The following is a 5,915-nucleotide window of genomic DNA, read 5'->3' as shown; positions in this document are numbered from 1 at the left end:
TAGAATGAAGAATCACTACTGGAACTAGAAAAGGAACCCCAATGACTATACAACTTGCAAAATTGCTTGAACCATGCCATTATCACCCTGATGCCTTCAGATGGAATGTGAGATGTTACGTTCTATCCAACAGATCATTTCCAAATAGAGGAGGAAGCCTTCATGCCCAGGAATAGAGACAATGGAAAGAAGAACTTGAGCCTTTATGCCCACGATCAAGAAAAGTGGAAACAGGAGCTTTAGGGTAAATGCAATCTGTTGGGGAGGGGTTGCATCTTCCATGTCGTCACAAAGATGACTGGCTGCCACTCCCCATCCAAAAAAATCCTTCTTTCATTCCTCTGCGGGCTCCTTCTTCAAACCCCTTGCCATTCTATGGAAGAGTAGAAGCAGAGGATGTGCCATGCTTATCCCTTCTTGACAAGAAAAGGCTTTCACACCCCCTCTGGCAATCCTTCTCACTTTCACAACCCCTCTAACAATAAACAAACTCACACAGAAGAAAACAAAAAAACACCCATCTAGTATCACAGAGCACACAACAAGTACAACTCCATGCACGATCCTGCTCAAACATCATCTTCCTTTCTGAGGAAAAAAAAACCTCTCAGAAAATGAAAAAGGTTTATTTTCTCTTCTACCAATTAAGTCACCACTCCATTGTATTTATAACATTTTCACACTTCATTTGGTGATGCTCATTCTGCATTCACGTGAAAAATTATCATTTTGGTGGTTTCCAACATGACTGTAGACTCTAGAAGTCATCATCATGCCTATCAAATCCATTGTATCCTGCTAAGGCTCGTCTATTGTGAACGATTTTGTTATGATTTTATTCTTCCTTGATTGGACAAATTCTGCTTCAAAATCCCTGACAACAAGCAACCTGAGCTCTTATTTCTCAGAGAAATCCGTGATCTCCCATCTCTAACTCAAAAGCTATCAAATCCTTTTATGCCTCTGAAACCGTCGTCCTCACTTGTCTAATCAACCTCGACTCAAGAGAAACCTTCAAACTAGTCCCTCGGGAACGAGTCAGCATCCAAGCCTTATTGTTATCACTAGCTCGCGAGGTAAAATGTCTGAAGACGTGATCAAGCCTCGAGCTAGCGACCAGATAGTTTGTGGTTAATTTTTATGGTTATCGCTAGCTCGCGAGGTAAAATGTCTGAAGACGTGATCAAGCCGCGAGCTGGTGACAAGTTGGTTTGGGTTTACATCGCGAGGTCTTAGACTTTTTGGGTGTTAGCGTTTTAAGTTACCGAGCTTAGCAAATAAAACAATATAGATTGTTAGTGAAATTGTTTTGGTCGCGAGGTCTCGAGTTGGTCTGATGTCATACATTATAGCCGCGAGAGTTAGCGAGTAACTCATTTCATACAGTTGTCGCTAACTCTCATGTTTGTTTAATGTTAGCATTTTTTAGGTCACAAGCTAGTGACTAGACAGCTTGTGGTTAGGTTTAATGGTTATCGCCAGCTCGCGAAGTTAAATGTCTGAAGACTTGATCAAGCCGTGAGCTTGTGAGTGAATTGCTAGCGGTTAAGAGATAAATAGTTTTATGTTGGCGAGTACGTGACAAGGGTTAAAGTTACCACTATCTCCAAGTCACTGCGGTGACGAGGACTTAACATTTTGTGGTCAAGAATTGGCGAGTGGCAGTTCAGTTTCCCTCAGTCGCTAGATCTCGAGGTTACGAAGGCTTAACATTTTCAGCTTGCGAGTTGGAGATAGAGAGAGTTGTAAGGGCTTGTCGCTCGCGAGATGCCCTAATGGGCAGTCTTCCAGGCAGAGAGATGACGACTGCGTGCCACGTGTTTTAATGACTTAAAGTTAATATCTTGAAATCGCCAATATTTTTATTTTTATGGTTTGAAAATAGCTTGAAATCGCCAATATTTTTATTTTTATGGTTTGAAAATAGCTTGAAATCGCCAATATTTTTTTTTAATGGTTTGAAAATAGATTGAAATCGCCAATGCAAATATTTTTCTGGTTTTAAAAACATTACAATTAGCCCATGCAAATATTTTTGGGGTTTTAAAAACATTACAATTCGCCAGGATTTTTTCACAAACTTTGAGCGATCACGGCTAATTCGCCAATGGAGATTATTATTTTTCTCCGTAAACCGCAAAAATTCGCACGTAAAATTAAAATTTTCTTCAGGAATTATACAACTTTCACTAGGTTTTTACACCTTGTCCAAGGGGGGGGTTTCTTAAAGTTTTCCCTGGACTAATGACTCCTTATGCAAGAACTTTGGAAATGAAATGAGCAAAGAATTTGAGATGTCATTAATCGGTGAGATAAAGTATTTTATAGGTCTACAGATACTGCAAATGAAAGATGAGATTTTCATTATTCAATCCAAATACATAAAGGAAATCTTGAAGAAATTTGGAATGGAGGATTCTAAACCAGTAAGTACTCCTATGACTACTAACTGTAAACTATCAAAGAATGATGAATTTGCATCTGTTGATGAGACACTTTACCAATCTATGATTGGGAAGTTGCAATATGTTGTGCATAGTAGACCAGATATAGCACATGCAATAGGTATTGTTGCAAGATTTTTTGCAGATCCCAAGAAAACCCATATGATAGCAATCAAGAGAATTTTTAGATACCTGAGAGGCACTGAAGATTATGACTTAGTATATGAAAAGAGAAATGATTTTGATTTAAAAGTTTATACTGATGTTGATTGGGCAGGCAACATAGATGACAAGAAAAGCACAAGTGGTGGAGCTTTCTTTTTGGGAGAAAGACTAGTGAGTTGGCTTAGCAAGAAACAAGGATGTATCTCACAGTCAACGGGAGAAGCTGAATATGTTGCTACAACATTGAATTGTACCAATATAGCATGGATCAAACAACTGTTGGAAAGTATAAATGAGAAAGTTACCGAGCCAGTAACTATATTCTGTGATAATACTAGTGCCATTAACATTTCAAAGAATCTTGTAATGCACTCTAAGACAAAGCATATATCTATAAAGTATCATTATCTCAGAGAAGAAGTTCAAGAGAAGAAAGTTGTGTTGGAATATATCAGTTCAAAGGAGCAATTAGCAGACATCTTCACAAAGCCACTGCCAAGGGACACTTTTGAGTATCTCAGAAGCAAGTTAGGGGTCTTACCCCTATCTTCTACTCACTGATAGAGTTCGATGAAAGCATCAATTCAATGAATCTACAGAATATTATGTGTGGATTGATGTTGATTTACGCACTTTAGAAGGTTTTCTAAAGGTGTGCAGGATATAGTGAAAGAGACAAGTTGCTCTCGTTGAGACTGAGATGATAAACGGCAAGGCAAATCACTTCATAGAGGAAGAAATCATGATTTAGTTCTTTTACTTTTTGGCATTATTGTCAAAGGGGGAGAAGACTAAATGGTAAAGTCCTAAATGAAGAAGATAACAGAAGATTAATGACAGGGGGAGACGAATACAAGGGACAAGACTTTAGGAGATTTTAACAACTCAAGGATAATAGGAGAAGTCTAACAGCAATCTGAATCCGAATCAATTTGAATATCTTGTTGGTATTACCATTTAAAAGTTGGTTTTGCCATCAATGCCAAAGGGGGAGATTGTTGACATTTTCAATAGAAAGATTGTTGATATTCATTAAGGATATTGAGAAGGTTGTTGAAGATTATTGATATAACTGAAAAATGATGATAACTATCTTTATAACATTATTTTGTCATTGATGTCAAGAAATTGATTTTCTGATTCAGTATGATGTTGCCATATCTTGAGAAGATTGATTTGAAGAGAATTAAGTGGTCGGTAAAAGACACAGAAAGAATGTGATGAATAAGGGGAGAAATAAGTTATTCAATGGGCAACTATTACCGAGTTAGACAATGATGAGATCATGATGTTTAGATTGTTTTGATATCCTACATATGTTGTTAATTGTAAGGTTAATACTATACTATGTTACCGAGCAAAGAACCTAGTCAGTAAACCCTAAGGTTATCGATATCGGTTAATGAAGGCGGAATGTCTACCGAGTAAAGTTTAGTATTCACCGAGTTGCAACCGAGTTATGACAGAGCACATTGGATGGATAAAAACATTATTTAATGAAGGACAATGATTAGGTGGAGATGTATAAATGATTGTTATGCCACGCATGAAGTTTGTTAAGGATCTATTGCAATGAAAGATCAACAGGAAGATCTACAGCGCAGATTGAACCGCAATAACCTTGTGCAAGTTCCAAGAAAGGAATGCAAGTCCCTAAGTAAGGTAAAACGTTTTCAGATTGAAGGATGCATTGAACCTAGTCAAGATTGAAGATCTGATGGCTAAGATTGATCATGGGAAATGTGATCAAGGAGATTCCGCGGTTACAATTGTTTATAAATAAGAAATTATTGATGAACAATGGATGCAGGCAAGTGTAAGCACATGGATGCTACATAGTGATTACTGAGCACAGAAGCTTGAAGACCTGTTTGAATAATAGAGTAAGGAGCTAGCAGAGGGACAAGATAAGTCCTATGACAAGATTGTTTTGAGCAAATAAGAATCTGCTTTAGCATTTTAGATGTAAAGTTGCAGATATATTTATTACTATTGTTTATTTTGTAAGTGACAGAAAATCTCTTAACCGAGTGGACTTAACAGTCTTATTTGTAAACCCTCTAGCAAGGTGACATTCTAAATGAGTGTTTGAAATCCTTTGACAAGGTCACTTCTAACAAAGTGAAGATCCTAATAGATCTGAGGGAAATCCCTTAACCGGGTCACATCTAGCAATGTGTTTGTAATCTTTAACAGGATTTGTTTTTAACCGAGCATACTCTAGAAGAGTATATTTCTTAGCGGGTCTGAAATGCCACAGTGGTTTTTCCCTATTTGGGTTTCCACGTTAAATCTGGTGTTATATGTGTTATGATGATTATGTGTTTATGAGTTTGCATGTTTAGCAGTTTTGGGTTATATTACTGAAATATAGGTTACCGAGGTTGAATCTGTTGATTTTATGGAAGATTAAGTTTGTATGATTCACCCTCCCCCCCCCCCCTCCCTCTCATCTTGTTAACTATTGGCATCAGTTCTTTACATTTAGTATTAGAACTTACAACAAATAAATTAATGCCCGATGCAATAACCGATTCAACATGTCGGCTTAATGCATTTACAACAATAATAAGTCATCTCCATAGCATGCCATGCTGATCTGGAAAAGATAAACCTGTCGGTGTATAACCTGGACTTATTTGTCGGTAATAACAAATATGCAAATACGAATATACTAATAAACAAATCTCAAAGACATGGTGTCCACACGATGTCTTCGACATAACCAAGTGTTTTCCATGCCCTTCCAAGTGTCGATGATCATTATATCCTGCCGGTGTACCAGATACCGGTGTGTGCATAAGTCATTTGCTTACCAGTGAATGTTGCTGATTCTCCAAAGTGCCAGAGTTGATAAGTGTTAGTACGTGTTGAGTCACAAACACATAGCCACCAACCATACACTGTGTGCCTTAATCGCTTGCCTTAGCCGCTTGCTGCTAGTGGCTTGTCGTTGATCTGCGAAGGGTAATGTTCAGGCAGCTTCGCATGGCGGATCAGTGACAATTGTCGATGCCCCAAAAACTTATATGCACGTTAACACACTGAGAACACTACCCAAGAGCGCGTCCCACCATCTAGTCGTTGGTCCACGAAGGATAACATTCGGGCACTTCTGCATAACGGATTAGCGACAACTATCAGATCAACAATCAACCACTCGATCTTTAAGAACCTTTGAGAATTTAAAGGAGAGAAAACTTACGAATAAGCGAAAAATTAAAACATTAGAACCCGCCCAGGCCTAGACCTAAAAGGGCCCCCCTTTAACGACGCACCAACCCTTCCACTTAAGTGGAAAAAGAT

The sequence above is a fragment of the Cryptomeria japonica genome, chromosome 5 (genome assembly GCF_030272615.1).
Source record: "Cryptomeria japonica chromosome 5, Sugi_1.0, whole genome shotgun sequence".
Taxonomy (NCBI): domain Eukaryota; kingdom Viridiplantae; phylum Streptophyta; class Pinopsida; order Cupressales; family Cupressaceae; genus Cryptomeria; species Cryptomeria japonica.
This window is presented reverse-complemented; position numbering follows the sequence as displayed.